Source organism: Anser brachyrhynchus, assembly GCF_964034855.1.
Source record: "Anser brachyrhynchus genome assembly, chromosome: 1".
Taxonomy (NCBI): domain Eukaryota; kingdom Metazoa; phylum Chordata; class Aves; order Anseriformes; family Anatidae; genus Anser; species Anser brachyrhynchus.
In genome coordinates, this window is record NC_137694.1 from 78000669 (window position 1) to 78023621 (window position 22953).

Below are 22953 nucleotides of genomic sequence, written 5' to 3' on the forward strand. Positions count from 1 at the left end.
TCCTAACAGGAATCGCAACCCTACTAACCGCCTCCTACACCTTATTCATACTACTAATGACCCAACGAGGCTCAATCCCCTCCCACATCACATCTATGCAAAACTCAACCACGCGAGAACACCTGCTCATAACACTCCACATTATCCCAATATTCCTCCTAATCCTCAAACCCGAACTGATCTCCGGAATCCCCTCATGCAAGTATAGTTTAAACCAAACATTAGACTGTGATTCTAAGAATAGAAGTTCAAACCTTCTTACCTGCCGAGGGGAGGGTTTAACCAACAAGAGCTGCTAACTCTTACATCTGAGCCTAAAACCTCAGCCCCCTTACTTTTAAAGGATAACAGCAATCCACTGGTCTTAGGAACCACCCATCTTGGTGCAAATCCAAGTAAAAGTAGTGAACCCCACACTACTAATCAACTCCCTCACACTACTCACGCTGACAATCCTCCTAACCCCAATCATCCTGCCATTTCTATTTAAAAACTTTAAAAACACCCCACAAGCCACCACCCGCGCTGTTAAAACCGCATTCCTAATTAGCCTAGCCCCTACAACCGCATTCATCTACTCGGGAGTAGAATCTGTCACCTGCCACTGGGAGTGAAAATTCATTATAAACTTTAAAATCCCCCTGAGCCTAAAAATAGACCAATACTCAATAACATTTCTTCCAATCGCCCTATTTGTAACATGATCAATCCTACAATTCGCCATATGATACATGGCCTCAGAGCCATACGTAACAAAATTTTTCACCTACCTACTGACATTCCTAGTCGCCATACTCCTCCTAACAACCGCAAACAACATATTCCTCCTATTCGTAGGCTGGGAAGGAGTACGAATCATGTCCTTCCTTCTCATCGGCTGATGACAAGGCCGAGCAGATGCCAACACCGCCGCCCTACGAGCCGTAATCTACAACCGAATCGGAGACATCGGACTGATCCTGAGCATAGCATGACTAGCTTCAACATTCAACACCTGAGAGATCCAACAAGCCGTACACCCCCACCAAACCCCAATCCTCCCCCTCATAGGATTAATCCTCGCAGCCGCAGGAAAATCCGCCCAATTTGGACTCCACCCATGACTGCCCGCAGCAATAGAAGGCCCCACCCCAGTATCAGCCCTACTGCACTCCAGTACCATAGTAGTAGCCGGAATCTTCCTGCTCATCCGCATGCACCCCCTGCTAGCCACCAACCAGACAGCCCTAACTGCCTGCCTATGCCTAGGTGCTCTATCAACCCTATTCGCTGCCACATGCGCCCTAACCCAAAATGACATCAAAAAAATCATTGCTTTCTCAACATCCAGCCAACTAGGACTAATAATAGTCACTATCGGACTAAACCTCCCACAACTAGCCTTCCTACACATCTCAACCCATGCCTTCTTTAAAGCCATACTATTCCTATGCTCAGGGTCTATCATCCACAACCTAAACGGAGAACAAGATATCCGAAAGATAGGAGGCCTACAGAAAATACTCCCAGTCACTACTTCCTGCCTAACCATCGGAAACCTGGCGCTGATAGGAACCCCATTCCTAGCCGGATTCTACTCAAAAGACCTCATCATCGAAAGCTTAAACACATCATACCTAAATACTTGAGCCCTACTCCTAACCCTTATAGCCACAGCATTCACCGCAACCTACAGCATCCGCATAACCATCCTAGTCCAAGCTGGACAAACCCGAATCCCCCCAATAGTATCAATAAACGAAAACAACCCACTAATCACCGCCCCCCTAACCCGACTCGCCCTAGGCAGCATTACAGCAGGAATAATCATTACCTCTTTCATCACACCAACCAAAACCCCCCCAATAACCATACCCCTTATCACCAAAACCGCTGCCATCCTCATAACAATCCTAGGAATCATCCTAGGCCCCTCATGTACAGGGCCACACCCCTCTAACGGCGCAAGCTTACATAGAAACATTATTAACAGACCTAGACAGATACAAAAACCCCTACAAGACCACGTATTAACTAACCCTGTTAACCCGACTCAGGAGCGCCTATAAGAGCGATTAAAATCTGTGAAAGGAACTCGGCAAATTAATAAGGCCCGACTGTTTACCAAAAACATAGCCTTCAGCAAATTAAACAAGTATTGAAGGTGATGCCTGCCCGGTGACTTAGGTTTAACGGCCGCGGTATCCTAACCGTGCAAAGATAGCGCAATCAATTGTCCCATAAATCGAGACTTGTATGAATGGCTAAACGAGGTCTTAACTGTCTCTCACAGATAATCAGTGAAATTGATCTCCCCGTGCAAAAGCGGGGATGTGAACATAAGACGAGAAGACCCTGTGGAACTTAAAAATCAACGACCACCGCGAATCCTCAATCAACCCCACTGGGGCCACTACCATCGCAGAGCCTGGTCGATATTTTTCGGTTGGGGCGACCTTGGAGGAGAACAAATCCTCCAAAAACAAGACCATACCTCTTTACCTAGAGCTACCCCTCAAAGTGCTAACAGTGACCAGACCCAATATAATTGATTAATGGACCAAGCTACCCCAGGGATAACAGCGCAATCCCCCTCAAGAGCCCATATCGACAGGGGGGTTTACGACCTCGATGTTGGATCAGGACATCCTAATGGTGCAGCCGCTATTAAGGGTTCGTTTGTTCAACGATTAACAGTCCTACGTGATCTGAGTTCAGACCGGAGCAATCCAGGTCGGTTTCTATCTATGACACACTCTCCCCAGTACGAAAGGACCGGGAAAGTGGGGCCAATACCACAAGCACGCCCCCCCCCCCTCTAAGCAGTGAAACCAACTAAACCGTGAAGAGGGCCTTCCCCCACCACTTTCAATCCTAGAAAAGGACCAGCTAGAGTGGCAGAGCCCGGCAAGTGCAGAAGGCTTAAGCCCTTTCCCCAGAGGTTCAAATCCTCTCCCTAGCTTCACCCATGATTCAAATAACAACACTAAGCTGCCTCATTATATCCCTCCTATACATCATCCCAATCCTGATTGCCGTAGCCTTCCTAACCCTAGTAGAACGGAAAATCCTAAGCTACATACAATCCCGCAAAGGCCCTAACGTTGTCGGGCCTTTTGGCCTACTTCAACCATTTGCGGACGGACTGAAACTATTTACCAAAGAGCCCATCCGACCCTCTACCTCTTCCCCACTTCTATTCATTCTGATACCAATACTAGCCCTTGTCCTAGCCCTCACCACTTGAGCACCACTACCACTCCCATTTCCCCTAGCAGATCTAAACCTCGGAGTTCTCTTCCTAATAGCCATGTCAAGCCTAGCCGTCTACTCAGTCCTATGATCAGGCTGAGCCTCGAACTCAAAATACGCACTAATCGGAGCCCTACGGGCAGTAGCACAGACCATTTCATACGAAGTGACACTGGCCATAATCCTGCTATCAATAATCATACTAAGCGGAAGCTACACACTCAGCTCCTTTGCCATCGCACAGGAGCCTCTATACTTCATTTTCTCCTCATGACCCCTAGCAATAATATGATACGTATCCACCCTAGCAGAGACAAACCGAGCTCCTTTTGACCTCACAGAGGGTGAATCTGAGCTAGTCTCAGGGTTTAACGTTGAATACGCCGCAGGACCCTTCGCCTTATTCTTCCTAGCTGAATATGCGAACATTATGCTAATAAATACACTTACAGCCATCATATTCCTAAACCCAAGCGCCCTAGGGCCACCCACAGAACTATTCCCCGTCATCCTAGCCACAAAAGTCCTCCTACTATCTTCTGGTTTCTTATGGGTCCGAGCTTCATACCCACGATTCCGATATGACCAACTAATGCACCTACTATGAAAAAACTTCCTACCCCTCACACTAGCTCTGTGCCTCTGACACATCAGCATACCTATCTGCTATGCAGGCCTACCTCCTTACATAAGGAAATGTGCCTGAACTACAAAGGGTCACTATGATAAAGTGAACATAGAGGTATAACAGCCCTCTCATTTCCTGTTGACCTTAGAAAAGTAGGAATTGAACCCACACAAGAGAAATCAAAATTCTCCATACTTCCCTTATATTATTTTCTAGTAGAGTCAGCTAATCAAGCTATCGGGCCCATACCCCGAAAATGATGGTTTAACCCCCTCCTCTACTAATGAACCCTTACGCGACCCCAATCATAACCTTCAGCCTCATCTTGGGCACCACCATCACAATTTCCAGCAACCACTGAGTTCTGGCCTGGACAGGACTGGAGATCAACGCACTAGCCATCATTCCCCTAATTGCCAAATCCCACCACCCACGAGCAGTAGAAGCCGCAACGAAATACTTCCTAACCCAAGCAGCTGCTTCCGCCCTGGTCCTATTCTCTAGCATAACCAATGCCTGAGTCACCGGCCAATGAGACATCACACAAATAAACCACCCAACCTCCTGTCTACTACTGACAGCAGCAATCGCTATTAAACTGGGCCTAGTGCCATTTCACTTCTGATTCCCAGAAGTACTACAAGGATCGCCACTAATAACAGCCCTGCTACTCTCGACCCTCATAAAATTCCCCCCACTAACCCTGCTCCTACTAACATCCAAATCCCTCGACCCAGCTCTACTCACCGCCATGGCCCTAGCCTCAACAGCACTAGGAGGCTGAATAGGACTGAACCAAACACAAACACGCAAAATCCTAGCCTTCTCGTCCATCTCCCACTTAGGCTGAATCGCCATCATCCTAGTTTACAGCCCCAAATTGGCCTTACTTACCTTCTACCTATACACAATCATAACATCAGCCGTATTCCTAGCCCTTAACAAAATCAAAGCCCTTAACCTATCCATGATCACAACCTCATGAACAAAAACCCCAGTGCTAAACGCCACCCTAATACTAGTACTTTTATCCCTAGCAGGCCTCCCCCCATTAACAGGCTTTATACCAAAGTGACTTATCATCCAAGAACTAACTAAACAGGAAATAACACCAGCAGCCATGGCAATTGCCATGCTATCACTGCTCAGCCTCTTCTTCTACCTACGCCTCGCATACCACTCAACAATTACCCTTCCCCCCAACTCCTCTAACCACATAAAACAATGATACACTAGCAAAGCCCCAAGCACACCTACTGCGGTCCTTGCCTCACTATCAATCCTCTTACTTCCCCTGTCCCCAATAATACATGCCATTGTCTAGAAACTTAGGATAACACCCCAAACCGAAGGCCTTCAAAGCCTTAAATAAGAGTTAAACCCTCTTAGTTTCTGCACATTAAGACTTACAGAATATTAACCTGTATCTTCTGAATGCAAGTCAGACGCTTTAATTAAGCTAAAGCCTCCCTAGACAGATGGGCTTCGATCCCACAAAACTCTAGTTAACAGCTAAATGCCTAAACCAATTGGCTTCTGCCTACAAAGACCCTGACGCACCCTAGTGCGCATCGATGAGCTTGCAACTCAACATGAATTTCACTACAGAGCCGATAAGAAGAGGAATTAAACCTCTGTAAAAAGGACTACAGCCTAACGCTTCAACACTCAGCCATCTTACCCGTCACCTTCATCAACCGATGACTATTTTCCACTAACCATAAGGATATTGGCACCCTGTACCTCATCTTCGGGGCATGAGCAGGAATAGTCGGCACCGCACTCAGCCTATTAATCCGCGCAGAACTAGGACAACCAGGAACTCTCCTAGGCGACGACCAAATTTACAATGTAATCGTTACCGCTCACGCCTTTGTAATAATCTTCTTTATAGTCATACCCATCATGATCGGAGGATTCGGCAACTGATTAGTCCCCCTCATAATCGGTGCCCCCGACATAGCATTCCCGCGAATAAACAACATAAGCTTTTGACTCCTCCCCCCATCATTCCTCCTCCTACTAGCCTCATCCACTGTAGAAGCTGGCGCCGGCACAGGCTGAACTGTCTACCCTCCCCTAGCAGGTAACCTTGCCCACGCCGGAGCTTCAGTAGACCTGGCTATCTTCTCACTCCACTTAGCCGGTATCTCCTCCATCCTTGGGGCCATCAACTTTATCACCACAGCCATCAACATAAAACCCCCCGCACTCTCACAATACCAAACCCCACTATTTGTCTGATCCGTACTAATTACCGCCATCCTACTCCTTCTATCACTCCCCGTACTCGCCGCCGGTATTACAATATTACTAACTGATCGAAACCTAAACACCACATTCTTCGACCCCGCTGGAGGAGGAGACCCAATCCTGTACCAACACCTATTCTGATTCTTCGGACACCCAGAAGTCTATATTCTGATCCTACCGGGGTTCGGAATCATCTCACACGTAGTCACGTACTACTCAGGCAAAAAGGAGCCCTTTGGCTACATGGGAATAGTCTGAGCCATACTATCCATCGGCTTCCTAGGATTCATCGTCTGAGCTCACCACATGTTTACAGTAGGAATAGACGTTGATACCCGAGCCTACTTTACATCAGCCACTATAATCATTGCCATCCCTACCGGAATCAAAGTATTTAGCTGACTAGCCACCCTGCACGGAGGAACAATCAAATGAGACCCCCCCAATACTATGAGCTCTAGGATTTATCTTCCTATTTACCATCGGAGGATTAACAGGAATCGTTCTTGCAAACTCTTCCCTAGACATCGCCCTGCACGACACGTACTACGTAGTTGCCCACTTCCACTACGTCCTATCCATAGGCGCCGTCTTTGCCATTCTAGCAGGATTTACTCACTGATTCCCACTACTCACTGGGTTTACCCTACACCAAACATGAGCAAAAGCCCACTTCGGGGTAATATTTACAGGAGTAAACCTAACGTTCTTCCCCCAGCACTTCCTAGGCCTAGCAGGAATACCCCGACGATACTCGGACTATCCCGACGCCTACACACTATGAAACACCATTTCCTCCATCGGCTCCCTAATCTCAATAGTAGCCGTAATCATACTAATATTCATCATCTGAGAAGCCTTTTCGGCCAAACGAAAAGTCCTACAACCAGAACTAACTACCACAAACGTTGAATGAATCCACAGCTGCCCTCCCCCATACCATACTTTCGAGGAACCGGCCTTCGTCCAAGTACAAGAAAGGAAGGAATCGAACCCTCACATGCTGGTTTCAAGCCAACTGCATTCACCGCTCATGCTTCTTTCTTATGAGACGTTAGTAAACCAATTACATAGCCTTGTCAAGACTAAATCACAGGTAAAAATCCTGTACATCTCATGTGGCCAACCACTCCCAACTAGGATTCCAAGACGCCTCATCACCCATCATAGAAGAACTCGTTGAATTCCACGACCACGCCCTAATCGTTGCCCTAGCTATCTGCAGCCTAGTTCTCTACCTTTTAGCCCACATACTAACAGAAAAACTCTCGTCCAATGCTGTAGACGCCCAAGGAGTAGAGCTGATCTGGACAATCCTACCTGCTATCGTCCTGGTACTCCTCGCCCTCCCATCCCTACAAATCCTCTACATAATGGACAAAATCGATGAACCAGACCTCACCCTAAAAGCCATCGGCCACCAATGATACTGAAGCTACGAATACACAGACTTCAAAGACCTATCATTCGACTCCTACATAGTGCCCACCCCAGACTTACCCAACGGCCACTTCCGACTGCTAGAAGTTGACCACCGCGTAGTTATCCCAATAGAATCCCCCATCCGCGTGATCATTACTGCAGGAGACGTACTCCACTCCTGAGCAGTCCCAACACTCGGAGTTAAAACAGACGCAATCCCAGGCCGACTAAACCAAACTTCATTCATTACCACCCGGCCTGGGATTTTTTACGGACAATGCTCAGAAATTTGCGGGGCTAATCACAGCTACATACCCATTGTAGTAGAATCAACCCCACTCCCACATTTCGAGGCCTGATCGTCCCTTCTATCATCATCCTAATCATTAAGAAGCTATGCAACAGCACTAGCCTTTTAAGCTAGCCAAAGAGGGACTTCCCCCTCCTTAATGATATGCCACAGCTTGATGTGGGAGGGGATTGAGCCTCGTTGGGTCATTAGTAGTATGAATAAGGTGTAGGAGGCGGTTAGTAGGGTTGCGATTCCTGTTAGGATGATCGTGAAGGCAGATCAGTTGAATAAGGTGATTATAATGGTTAGCTCTGCTATGAGGTTTGTTGTTGGGGGTAAGGCTATGTTTGTTAGATTGGCCAGCAATCATCAGGTAGCTATGAGTGGTAGGAGAGGTTGTAGGCCTCGTGTGAGTAGTAGAATTTGGCTGTGCATACGTTCATAGTTTGTGTTGGCTAGGCAGAATAGTATGGAGGAAGTTAGTCCATGGGAAATTATTAGGATCATTGCCCCTGAGAATGATCAGTGGGTTTGGATTATTCCTGCGGCGATAACTAGGCCTATGTTACATGCCATGTTTTATGCCATCTTGGCAACTTCAGTGCCATGCTTTGTGTTAAGCTATGTGGACGGGGGTGTGGTTAGCTGATAGTTGAGTGGTGAGTGAGAGTGAAGTATATGAAATTATTGCTTGTGTTTACTATTTTTAGTACTGGAGTTTCTCTAATAAGTTTAAGTTATTTTGTATGTGTTTGTGTGTATATGTACATCGTTCCAATGATGTCATGGAAGGGATGATTAATGGAGTTTTAGAGGTAGTTTGCTGGGATTGGGCGATGAAGGTTTATGCTACATGGTGGTTAGCGAAAGTTTACTGGTTTAGTTTGTGAAGCGCAGGGGTTGCGCTTAATGATTTGTTGTTTTGTGCTATGTCCAACGAGCATTCATCCAATAGCCCCATTTAACCCGGAGGGTGGAGGTAACATTAACTGAATGTGGTCAAAGTGCATCAGTGTCAGGATGATTCCCCATATACGCCAACCGTCTCATCGAGGGACCCTTGAAATATAGGATAGGCCGTGAGGCAGGTGTGTCCAGGCTTAGATTGTGGGACCCCCGAGATCACTGGGAATAGCCACCTGTGAGGTAACCCCGGAAAAAATAAGAGGAACCAGAGGCGCCAAAAAGCTGGAACATGCCGCGATTACGCATTGAGAAGGTGAAAGTACTCACAGATGCCACTTTGAAGGGCAAGGAGGGGTGAGTGAACCCAATGGATGGCCCTGACCGAGGAACCAGAGGCGCAAAAATGTGAGGAGGGCGAGGGGTTTAGGGGGAACGTATGGGCCTGAAGCTAGTCATACCGGACATTATGTGCAACGGGTTGCTGATTTCACGTGAGGAGTACGATTAATAAATCCGTCTGATACGAACTGCATGAGATATGTGGTGGAGAGTTGTTGTTGGAGCATGTCCTGTGAGCATTCATTAAAATGGGGTCTTGTTATGCGCTTGAGTGGAGTTGTATTGGGTGTTGTGCGGTATGGTCCTAGAACATTCATGCCGGGTGGTTTGGTAGGAGTGTGTTTAAGGGTTTAATGGCCGTGTACATGTATGGGTTTAGCACCTGCTTATAAGATAGTCCGTATATAATGTATATTACTGGTACTATAGTATGTATGTATATGGGGTATATAAATTTATGCACGAATATGCATAACCAAATACCCCCGCCTCGGGGGGGGAGGGGGGGGGGGTTAAGCATAATGGCATAGATGGGGTAGAATTATTGGGGGCTTGCGGTTAGTTCCTGTAGTTGAGAACAATGGCGGCTTTTCGAGCCGCAGGCCTCGGGTAGTGTCCGGGCAGGAATAATGACTTATTTTATGTTTTTTTTAGGGATTTGCTTTGCGGTGGGTGTTTTGGGTGTGGCGTCGAATCCTTCGCCGTATTATGGGGTTGTTGGTTTGGTGTTAGCGTCTGTGGCGGGGTGCGGGTGGTTGCTGGGCCTTGGGGTTTCGTTCGTGGCTTTAGTGCTGTTTATGGTGTATTTGGGGGGTATGCTGGTGGTGTTTGTTTATTCAGTAGCTTTAGCAGCGGAGCCTTTCCCTGGGGCTTGGGGGGATTGACGGGTGATTGGATGTGCAGTAGCGTTTGTGGCAATTGTTTTTGGGGGGTTGGTGTTTGGGGGGTTTATGGGGGCTTGGAAGTTCGGGGTTTCTACTGTGAATAATGTTGGGGTGTTTGTTGTTCGGTCGGATTTTAGTGGAGTTTCCATGTTTTATTCACATGGGGCAGGGATGTTTTTAGTGGCGGGTTGGGGGCTGTTGTTGACTTTGTTTGTTGTATTGGAGCTTGTGCGGGGGTTGTCGCGGGGTGCTATTCGGGCGGTTTAGGGGTTAGGGTCAGAGAATAGTTTATTGAAAATGCCAGCTTTGGGAGCTGGAGATAAAGGTTTGAGTCCTTTTTTTCTGAGTTTGGGGTACTCTAAGAAGTGGTAAGTCTTCAATCTTTGGTTTACAAGACCAATGTTTTTATAAACTATTAGAGTATTTAGCAGTTGAGTATTTTGTTTTCTAGGGCGCTTGCGGCGGGGAGGAGAAATAGGAGGATAGTGAAGTAGGCGATTGAAGCGAGTTGGCCGATGATGATGAATGGGTGTTCGACGGGTTGGCTTCCTACTCATGTTAGGACGAGGAGGTCGGCGACTAGTACTCAGAATAGGAGCTGGGAGAGTGGTCGGAATGTTATTGCTCGTTGTTTTGATTTGTGCAGGAATGGGATTAGGAATAGGATCAGTACGGAGGCGGCCAGTGCTAATACGCCTCCTAGTTTATTTGGGATTGAACGTAGGATGGCGTAGGCGAATAGGAAGTATCATTCTGGCTTGATGTGTGGTGGGGTTACTAGTGGGTTTGCTGGGGTGAAGTTTTCTGGGTCTCCCAGGAGGTTAACCGCTCATGCTTCTTTCTTATGAGACGTTAGTAAACCAATTACATAGCCTTGTCAAGACTAAATCACAGGTAAAAATCCTGTACATCTCATGTGGCCAACCACTCCCAACTAGGATTCCAAGACGCCTCATCACCCATCATAGAAGAACTCGTTGAATTCCACGACCACGCCCTAATCGTTGCCCTAGCTATCTGCAGCCTAGTTCTCTACCTTTTAGCCCACATACTAACAGAAAAACTCTCGTCCAATGCTGTAGACGCCCAAGAAGTAGAGCTGATCTGGACAATCCTACCTGCTATCGTCCTGGTACTCCTCGCCCTCCCATCCCTACAAATCCTCTACATAATGGACGAAATCGACGAACCAGACCTCACCCTAAAAGCCATCGGCCACCAATGATACTGAAGCTACGAATACACAGACTTCAAAGACCTATCCTTCGACTCCTACATAGTGCCCACCCCAGACTTACCCAACGGCCACTTCCGACTGCTAGAAGTTGACCACCGCGTAGTTATCCCAATAGAATCCCCCATCCGCGTGATCATTACTGCAGGAGACGTACTCCACTCCTGAGCAGTCCCAACGCTCGGAGTTAAAACAGACGCAATCCCAGGCCGACTAAACCAAACTTCATTCATTACCACCCGGCCTGGGAATTTTACGGACAATGCTCAGAAATTTGCGGGGCTAATCACAGCTACATACCCATTGTAGTAGAATCAACCCCACTCCCACATTTCGAGGCCTGATCGTCCCTTCTATCATCATCCTAATCATTAAGAAGCTATGCAACAGCACTAGCCTTTTAAGCTAGCCAAAGAGGGACTTCCCCCTCCTTAATGATATGCCACAGCTTAACCCCGCACCATGATTTTCAATCATAATTATAACCTGATTAACCCTAGCACTCCTCATCCAACCAAAACTACTAGCCTTCACCACAACCAACCCCCCATCAAATAAGACCTCCCTCACTACCAAACCCACACCATGATCCTGACCATGAACCTAAGCTTCTGTGACCAATTTTCCAGCCCCAATCTATTTGGCATCCCCTTAATCCTACTATCCCTACTCTTCCCAGCCCTACTATTCCCGTCCCCAAACAACCGATGAATCAACAACCGCCTTTCTACTATCCAAACATGACTCCTTCACCTAATCACAAAACAACTAATAGTCCCACTCAACAAAAATGGCCACAAATGAGCCATAATATTTACATCCCTAATAATCATACTTCTTACAATCAACCTTCTAGGCCTCCTTCCATATACATTCACCCCAACCACCCAACTATCTATGAACATAGCCCTAGCCTTCCCACTATGGCTCGCCACACTACTAACAGGCCTACGAAACCAACCATCAGCCTCTTTAGCCCACCTATTACCCGAAGGTACCCCTACACCCCTAATCCCCACACTAATCCTGATCGAAACAACCAGCCTACTAATCCGCCCCCTAGCCCTCGGAGTCCGCCTTACAGCCAACCTTACAGCAGGACACTTACTCATCCAACTCGTCTCTACAGCCTCCATTGCATTAATACCCACCCTTCCTGCAGTATCCATCCTAACAATAATCATCCTACTACTCCTAACCATCCTAGAAGTAGCAGTAGCCATAATCCAGGCCTACGTCTTCGTGCTCCTTCTAAGCCTATACTTACAAGAAAACATCTAATGGCACACCAAGCACACTCATACCACATAGTTGACCCAAGCCCTTGACCAATCTTCGGGGCAGCCGCCGCCCTACTCACAACCTCAGGATTAATCATGTGATTCCACTACAACTCATCCATACTACTAACCCTAGGCCTCATCTCAATACTCCTAGTAATACTCCAATGATGACGAGACATTGTACGAGAAAGCACCTTCCAAGGCCATCACACTCCCACAGTCCAAAAAGGCCTACGATACGGCATAATCCTTTTCATCACATCCGAAGCATTCTTCTTCTTAGGGTTCTTCTGAGCGTTCTTCCACTCGAGCCTGGCCCCAACCCCAGAACTAGGAGGCCAATGACCCCCAACAGGAATTAAACCACTCAACCCGATAGAAGTCCCCCTACTAAACACAGCCATCCTACTAGCCTCAGGCGTTACCGTAACGTGAGCCCATCACAGCATCACAGAAGGAAACCGAAAACACGCCATCCACGCCCTAACCCTAACGATCCTCCTGGGATTCTACTTCACAGCCCTACAAGCAATAGAATACCACGAAGCCCCATTCTCAATCGCCGATAGCGTCTACGGATCTACCTTCTTCGTTGCCACTGGATTCCACGGACTCCACGTAATCATCGGATCCTCCTTCCTGACCGTCTGCCTCTTCCGACTGATCAAGTTCCACTTTACATCAGACCACCACTTCGGATTCGAGGCAGCAGCCTGATACTGACACTTCGTAGACATCATCTGACTATTCCTCTACATAACCATCTACTGATGAGGATCTTGCTCTTCTAGTATATTAATTACAATTGACTTCCAATCTCTAGAATCTGGTATAAACCCAGAGGAGAGCAATGAACGCACTCATGTTCATATTCGCCCTATCATCAATCCTAAGCGCCGCCCTAACCGCATTAAACTTCTGACTCGCCCAAATAAACCCCGACTCAGAGAAACTCTCACCGTACGAATGTGGATTTGACCCACTTGGATCTGCTCGATTACCATTCTCAGTCCGATTCTTCCTCAGTAGCCATCCTGTTCGTCCTATTCGACCTAGAAATCGCCCTCCTACTCCCCCTGCCATGAGCCGTCCAACTCCAATCCCCCCTAATGACCCTCACCTGAACTGTAGTGATCCTCCTTCTCCTAACACTCGGACTGGCCTACGAGTGAATTCAAGGGGGCCTAGAATGAGCAGAATAACAGAAAGTTAGTCTAACCAAAAAGATAGCTGGTTTCGACCCAGCAGATTACAGCCAACCCTGTAACTTTCTTATGTCGCCCCTACATTTAAGCTTCTACTCAGCCTTCATTTTCAGCGGACTAGGACTAGCCTTCCACCGAACCCACCTAGTATCCGCCCTACTATGCCTTGAAAGCATAATATTATCGATATTCGTAGGCCTATCAATATGATCCATCGAAAACCAAGTCTCCTCATTCACCATGGTACCAATTCTCATGCTAACCTTCTCAGCGTGTGAGGCGGGCACAGGCCTGGCCATCCTAGTAGCCTCCACCCGCACACATGGCTCCGACCATCTACACAACCTAAACCTCCTGCAATGCTAAAAATCATCCTACCCACAATCATACTTCTTCCAACAGCCCTGCTGTCTCCACCAAAATTTCTATGGACTAACACCACCTTATACAGCCTCCTAATCGCTGCCCTAAGCCTACAGTGATTAATCCCAACCTACTACCCCTACAAATTTTTATCCAACTGAACAGGAATTGACCAAATCTCATCCCCCCTCCTAGTACTATCCTGCTGACTACTCCCACTCATAATCATAGCAAGCCAAAACCACCTGCAACAAGAACCCCTACAACGCAAACGAATCTTTATCTCAACCTTAGTCGCAGTCCAGCCATTCATCCTACTAGCCTTTTCCACCACAGAACTAGCACTATTTTACATCTCATTTGAAGCAACCCTCATTCCCACCCTAATCTTAATCACCCGATGGGGGAACCAACCAGAACGCCTAAGCGCTGGCATCTACCTGCTATTCTACACGCCAGTAAGCTCTCTACCCCTGCTAATCACAATCATACACCTATACGTGAAAATTGGCACCCTGCACCTGCCAACCCTACAACTAACCCACCCAACCCTATCCACCTCATGGACAGGAATACTATCAGGTCTAGCACTGCTCATAGCATTCATAGTAAAAGCCCCACTATACGGCCTACACCTCTGACTGCCAAAAGCCCACGTAGAAGCACCCATCGCAGGCTCAATACTCCTCGCCGCCCTACTACTAAAGCTAGGAGGATACGGAATTATACGAGTCACTCTATTTATGGGCCCACTGTCCAACCTCCTGCACTACCCCTTCCTAACCCTGGCCCTATGAGGCGCCCTAATGACTAGCTCAATCTGCCTACGACAGACAGACCTAAAATCACTAATCGCTTATTCATCCGTTAGCCACATAGGCCTAGTTATCGCCGCAGGAATAATCCAAACCCACTGATCATTCTCAGGGGCAATGATCCTAATAATTTCCCATGGACTAACTTCCTCCATACTATTCTGCCTAGCCAACACAAACTATGAACGTACGCACAGCCGAATTCTACTACTCACACGAGGCCTACAACCTCTCCTACCACTCATAGCTACCTGATGATTGCTGGCCAATCTAACAAACATAGCCTTACCCCCAACAACAAACCTCATAGCAGAGCTAACCATTATAATCACCTTATTCAACTGATCTGCCTTCACGATCATCCTAACAGGAATCGCAACCCTACTAACCGCCTCCTACACCTTATTCATACTACTAATGACCCAACGAGGCTCAATCCCCTCCCACATCACATCTATGCAAAACTCAACCACGCGAGAACACCTGCTCATAACACTCCACATTATCCCAATATTCCTCCTAATCCTCAAACCCGAACTGATCTCCGGAATCCCCTCATGCAAGTATAGTTTAAACCAAACATTAGACTGTGATTCTAAGAATAGAAGTTCAAACCTTCTTACCTGCCGAGGGGAGGGTTTAACCAACAAGAGCTGCTAACTCTTACATCTGAGCCTAAAACCTCAGCCCCCTTACTTTTAAAGGATAACAGCAATCCACTGGTCTTAGGAACCACCCATCTTGGTGCAAATCCAAGTAAAAGTAGTGAACCCCACACTACTAATCAACTCCCTCACACTACTCACGCTGACAATCCTCCTAACCCCAATCATCCTGCCATTTCTATTTAAAAACTTTAAAAACACCCCACAAGCCACCACCCGCGCTGTTAAAACCGCATTCCTAATTAGCCTAGCCCCTACAACCGCATTCATCTACTCGGGAGTAGAATCTGTCACCTGCCACTGGGAGTGAAAATTCATTATAAACTTTAAAATCCCCCTGAGCCTAAAAATAGACCAATACTCAATAACATTTCTTCCAATCGCCCTATTTGTAACATGATCAATCCTACAATTCGCCATATGATACATGGCCTCAGAGCCATACGTAACAAAATTTTTCACCTACCTACTGACATTCCTAGTCGCCATACTCCTCCTAACAACCGCAAACAACATATTCCTCCTATTCGTAGGCTGGGAAGGAGTACGAATCATGTCCTTCCTTCTCATCGGCTGATGACAAGGCCGAGCAGATGCCAACACCGCCGCCCTACGAGCCGTAATCTACAACCGAATCGGAGACATCGGACTGATCCTGAGCATAGCATGACTAGCTTCAACATTCAACACCTGAGAGATCCAACAAGCCGTACACCCCCACCAAACCCCAATCCTCCCCCTCATAGGATTAATCCTCGCAGCCGCAGGAAAATCCGCCCAATTTGGACTCCACCCATGACTGCCCGCAGCAATAGAAGGCCCCACCCCAGTATCAGCCCTACTGCACTCCAGTACCATAGTAGTAGCCGGAATCTTCCTGCTCATCCGCATGCACCCCCTGCTAGCCACCAACCAGACAGCCCTAACTGCCTGCCTATGCCTAGGTGCTCTATCAACCCTATTCGCTGCCACATGCGCCCTAACCCAAAATGACATCAAAAAAATCATTGCTTTCTCAACATCCAGCCAACTAGGACTAATAATAGTCACTATCGGACTAAACCTCCCACAACTAGCCTTCCTACACATCTCAACCCATGCCTTCTTTAAAGCCATACTATTCCTATGCTCAGGGTCTATCATCCACAACCTAAACGGAGAACAAGATATCCGAAAGATAGGAGGCCTACAGAAAATACTCCCAGTCACTACTTCCTGCCTAACCATCGGAAACCTGGCGCTGATAGGAACCCCATTCCTAGCCGGATTCTACTCAAAAGACCTCATCATCGAAAGCTTAAACACATCATACCTAAATACTTGAGCCCTACTCCTAACCCTTATAGCCACAGCATTCACCGCAACCTACAGCATCCGCATAACCATCCTAGTCCAAGCTGGACAAACCCGAATCCCCCCAATAGTATCAATAAACGAAAACAACCCACTAATCACCGCCCCCCTAACCCGACTCGCCCTAGGCAGCATTACAGCAGGAATAATCATTACCTCTTTCATCACACCAACCAAAACCCCCCCAATAACCATACCCCTTATCACCAAAACCGCTGCCACCCTCATAACAATCCTAGGAATCATCCTAGGCCCCTCATGTACAGGGCCACACCCCTCTAACGGCGCAAGCTTACATAGAAACATTATTAACAGACCTAGACAGATACAAAAACCCCTACAAGACCACGTATTAACTAACCCTGTTAACCCGACTCAGGAGCGCCTATAAGAGCGATTAAAATCTGTGAAAGGAACTCGGCAAATTAATAAGGCCCGACTGTTTACCAAAAACATAGCCTTCAGCAAATTAAACAAGTATTGAAGGTGATGCCTGCCCGGTGACTTAGGTTTAACGGCCGCGGTATCCTAACCGTGCAAAGGTAGCGCAATCAATTGTCCCATAAATCGAGACTTGTATGAATGGCTAAACGAGGTCTTAACTGTCTCTCACAGATAATCAGTGAAATTGATCTCCCCGTGCAAAAGCGGGGATGTGAACATAAGACGAGAAGACCCTGTGGAACTTAAAAATCAACGACCACCGCGAATCCTCAATCAACCCCACTGGGGCCACTACCATCGCAGAGCCTGGTCGATATTTTTCGGTTGGGGCGACCTTGGAGGAGAACAAATCCTCCAAAAACAAGACCATACCTCTTTACCTAGAGCTACCCCTCAAAGTGCTAACAGTGACCAGACCCAATATAATTGATTAATGGACCAAGCTACCCCAGGGATAACAGCGCAATCCCCCTCAAGAGCCCATATCGACAGGGGGGTTTACGACCTCGATGTTGGATCAGGACATCCTAATGGTGCAGCCGCTATTAAGGGTTCGTTTGTTCAACGATTAACAGTCCTACGTGATCTGAGTTCAGACCGGAGCAATCCAGGTCGGTTTCTATCTATGACACACTCTCCCCAGTACGAAAGGACCGGGAAAGTGGGGCCAATACCACAAGCACGCCCCCCCCCCTCTAAGCAGTGAAACCAACTAAACCGTGAAGAGGGCCTTCCCCCACCACTTTCAATCCTAGAAAAGGACCAGCTAGAGTGGCAGAGCCCGGCAAGTGCAGAAGGCTTAAGCCCTTTCCCCAGAGGTTCAAATCCTCTCCCTAGCTTCACCCATGATTCAAATAACAACACTAAGCTGCCTCATTATATCCCTCCTATACATCATCCCAATCCTGATTGCCGTAGCCTTCCTAACCCTAGTAGAACGGAAAATCCTAAGCTACATACAATCCCGCAAAGGCCCTAACGTTGTCGGGCCTTTTGGCCTACTTCAACCATTTGCGGACGGACTGAAACTATTTACCAAAGAGCCCATCCGACCCTCTACCTCTTCCCCACTTCTATTCATTCTGATACCAATACTAGCCCTTGTCCTAGCCCTCACCACTTGAGCACCACTACCACTCCCATTTCCCCTAGCAGATCTAAACCTCGGAGTTCTCTTCCTAATAGCCATGTCAAGCCTAGCCGTCTACTCAGTCCTATGATCAGGCTGAGCCTCGAACTCAAAATACGCACTAATCGGAGCCCTACGGGCAGTAGCACAGACCATTTCATACGAAGTGACACTGGCCATAATCCTGCTATCAATAATCATACTAAGCGGAAGCTACACACTCAGCTCCTTTGCCATCGCACAGGAGCCTCTATACTTCATTTTCTCCTCATGACCCCTAGCAATAATATGATACGTATCCACCCTAGCAGAGACAAACCGAGCTCCTTTTGACCTCACAGAGGGTGAATCTGAGCTAGTCTCAGGGTTTAACGTTGAATACGCCGCAGGACCCTTCGCCTTATTCTTCCTAGCTGAATATGCGAACATTATGCTAATAAATACACTTACAGCCATCATATTCCTAAACCCAAGCGCCCTAGGGCCACCCACAGAACTATTCCCCGTCATCCTAGCCACAAAAGTCCTCCTACTATCTTCTGGTTTCTTATGGGTCCGAGCTTCATACCCACGATTCCGATATGACCAACTAATGCACCTACTATGAAAAAACTTCCTACCCCTCACACTAGCTCTGTGCCTCTGACACATCAGCATACCTATCTGCTATGCAGGCCTACCTCCTTACATAAGGAAATGTGCCTGAACTACAAAGGGTCACTATGATAAAGTGAACATAGAGGTATAACAGCCCTCTCATTTCCTGTTGACCTTAGAAAAGTAGGAATTGAACCCACACAAGAGAAATCAAAATTCTCCATACTTCCCTTATATTATTTTCTAGTAGAGTCAGCTAATCAAGCTATCGGGCCCATACCCCGAAAATGATGGTTTAACCCCCTCCTCTACTAATGAACCCTTACGCGACCCCAATCATAACCTTCAGCCTCATCTTGGGCACCACCATCACAATTTCCAGCAACCACTGAGTTCTGGCCTGGACAGGACTGGAGATCAACGCACTAGCCATCATTCCCCTAATTGCCAAATCCCACCACCCACGAGCAGTAGAAGCCGCAACGAAATACTTCCTAACCCAAGCAGCTGCTTCCGCCCTGGTCCTATTCTCTAGCATAACCAATGCCTGAGTCACCGGCCAATGAGACATCACACAAATAAACCACCCAACCTCCTGTCTACTACTGACAGCAGCAATCGCTATTAAACTGGGCCTAGTGCCATTTCACTTCTGATTCCCAGAAGTACTACAAGGATCGCCACAAATAACAGCCCTGCTACTCTCGACCCTCATAAAATTCCCCCCACTAACCCTGCTCCTACTAACATCCAAATCCCTCGACCCAGCTCTACTCACCGCCATGGCCCTAGCCTCAACAGCACTAGGAGGCTGAATAGGACTGAACCAAACACAAACACGCAAAATCCTAGCCTTCTCGTCCATCTCCCACTTAGGCTGAATCGCCATCATCCTAGTTTACAGCCCCAAATTGGCCTTACTTACCTTCTACCTATACACAATCATAACATCAGCCGTATTCCTAGCCCTTAACAAAATCAAAGCCCTTAACCTATCCATGATCACAACCTCATGAACAAAAACCCCAGTGCTAAACGCCACCCTAATACTAGTACTTTTATCCCTAGCAGGCCTCCCCCCATTAACAGGCTTTATACCAAAGTGACTTATCATCCAAGAACTAACTAAACAGGAAATAACACCAGCAGCCATGGCAATTGCCATGCTATCACTGCTCAGCCTCTTCTTCTACCTACGCCTCGCATACCACTCAACAATTACCCTTCCCCCCAACTCCTCTAACCACATAAAACAATGATACACTAGCAAAGCCCCAAGCACACCTACTGCGGTCCTTGCCTCACTATCAATCCTCTTACTTCCCCTGTCCCCAATAATACATGCCATTGTCTAGAAACTTAGGATAACACCCCAAACCGAAGGCCTTCAAAGCCTTAAATAAGAGTTAAACCCTCTTAGTTTCTGCACATTAAGACTTACAGAACATTAACCTGTATCTTCTGAATGCAAGTCAGACGCTTTAATTAAGCTAAAGCCTCCCTAGACAGATGGGCTTCGATCCCACAAAACTCTAGTTAACAGCTAAATGCCTAAACCAATTGGCTTCTGCCTACAAAGACCCTGACGCACCCTAGTGCGCATCGATGAGCTTGCAACTCAACATGAATTTCACTACAGAGCCGATAAGAAGAGGAATTAAACCTCTGTAAAAAGGACTACAGCCTAACGCTTCAACACTCAGCCATCTTACCCGTCACCTTCATCAACCGATGACTATTTTCCACTAACCATAAGGATATTGGCACCCTGTACCTCATCTTCGGGGCATGAGCAGGAATAGTCGGCACCGCACTCAGCCTATTAATCCGCGCAGAACTAGGACAACCAGGAACTCTCCTAGGCGACGACCAAATTTACAATGTAATCGTTACCGCTCACGCCTTTGTAATAAGCTTCTTTATAGTCATACCCATCATGATCGGAGGATTCGGCAACTGATTAGTCCCCCTCATAATCGGTGCCCCCGACATAGCATTCCCGCGAATAAACAACATAAGCTTTTGACTCCTCCCCCCATCATTCCTCCTCCTACTAGCCTCATCCACTGTAGAAGCTGGCGCCGGCACAGGCTGAACTGTCTACCCTCCCCTAGCAGGTGACCTTGCCCACGCCGGAGCTTCAGTAGACCTGGCTATCTTCTCACTCCACTTAGCCGGTATCTCCTCCATCCTTGGGGCCATCAACTTTATCACCACAGCCATCAACATAAAACCCCCCGCACTCTCACAATACCAAACCCCACTATTTGTCTGATCCGTACTAATTACCGCCATCCTACTCCTTCTATCACTCCCCGTACTCGCCGCCGGTATTACAATATTACTAACTGATCGAAACCTAAACACCACATTCTTCGACCCCGCTGGAGGAGGAGACCCAATCCTGTACCAACACCTATTCTGATTCTTCGGACACCCAGAAGTCTATATTCTGATCCTACCGGGGTTCGGAATCATCTCACACGTAGTCACGTACTACTCAGGCAAAAAGGAGCCCTTTGGCTACATGGGAATAGTCTGAGCCATACTATCCATCGGCTTCCTAGGATTCATCGTCTGAGCTCACCACATGTTTACAGTAGGAATAGACGTTGATACCCGAGCCTACTTTACATCAGCCACTATAATCATTGCCATCCCTACCGGAATCAAAGTATTTAGCTGACTAGCCACCCTGCACGGAGGAACAATCAGGGAACAAGTTACAGGGTTGGCTGTAATCTGCTGGGTCGAAACCAGCTATCTTTTTGGTTAGACTAACTTTCTGTTATTCTGCTCATTCTAGGCCCCCTTGAATTCACTCGTAGGCCAGTCCGAGTGTTAGGAGAAGGAGGATCACTACAGTTCAGGTGAGGGTCATTAGGGGGGATTGGAGTTGGACGGCTCATGGCAGGGGGAGTAGGAGGGCGATTTCTAGGTCGAATAGGACGAACAGGATGGCTACTGAGGAAGAATCGGACTGAGAATGGTAATCGAGCAGATCCAAGTGGGTCAAATCCACATTCGTACGGTGAGAGTTTCTCTGAGTCGGGGTTTATTTGGGCGAGTCAGAAGTTTAATGCGGTTAGGGCGGCGCTTAGGATTGATGATAGGGCGAATATGAACATGAGTGCGTTCATTGCTCTCCTCTGGGTTTATACCAGATTCTAGAGATTGGAAGTCAATTGTAATTAATATACTAGAAGAGCAAGATCCTCATCAGTAGATGGTTATGTAGAGGAATAGTCAGATGATGTCTACGAAGTGTCAGTATCAGGCTGCTGCCTCGAATCCGAAGTGGTGGTCTGATGTAAAGTGGAACTTGATCAGTCGGAAGAGGCAGACGGTCAGGAAGGAGGATCCGATGATTACGTGGAGTCCGTGGAATCCAGTGGCAACGAAGAAGGTAGATCCGTAGACGCTATCGGCGATTGAGAATGGGGCTTCGTGGTATTCTATTGCTTGTAGGGCTGTGAAGTAGAATCCCAGGAGGATCGTTAGGGTTAGGGCGTGGATGGCGTGTTTTCGGTTTCCTTCTGTGATGCTGTGATGGGCTCACGTTACGGTAACGCCTGAGGCTAGTAGGATGGCTGTGTTTAGTAGGGGGACTTCTATCGGGTTGAGTGGTTTAATTCCTGTTGGGGGTCATTGGCCTCCTAGTTCTGGGGTTGGGGCCAGGCTCGAGTGGAAGAACGCTCAGAAGAACCCTAAGAAGAAGAATGCTTCGGATGTGATGAAAAGGATTATGCCGTATCGTAGGCCTTTTTGGACTGTGGGAGTGTGATGGCCTTGGAAGGTGCTTTCTCGTACAATGTCTCGTCATCATTGGAGTATTACTAGGAGTATTGAGATGAGGCCTAGGGTTAGTAGTATGGATGAGTTGTAGTGGAATCACATGATTAATCCTGAG

The 22953-nt window shown here is 47.4% G+C and overlaps 2 long non-coding RNA genes across 3 annotated transcripts in view; one reads left to right on the plus strand and one right to left on the minus strand.

The window, feature by feature from the left end:
* Nucleotides 1-10376: 10376 nt before the first annotated feature.
* LOC308187507 overlaps nucleotides 10377-22953 on the minus strand; it is a 109185-nt gene continuing 96608 nt past the window's right edge. For both annotated transcript variants that reach the window (XR_013944745.1, XR_013944746.1), the window contains exon 2: nucleotides 10377-10651. This is a non-coding gene — a long non-coding RNA (uncharacterized lncRNA). The remainder of the gene's footprint in view (nucleotides 10652-22953) is intronic.
* The window catches only part of LOC308187506, a 103959-nt gene continuing 91645 nt past the window's right edge, over nucleotides 10640-22953 (plus strand). Inside the window, exon 1 of the long non-coding RNA XR_013944744.1 lies at nucleotides 10640-10775. This is a non-coding gene — a long non-coding RNA (uncharacterized lncRNA). The remainder of the gene's footprint in view (nucleotides 10776-22953) is intronic.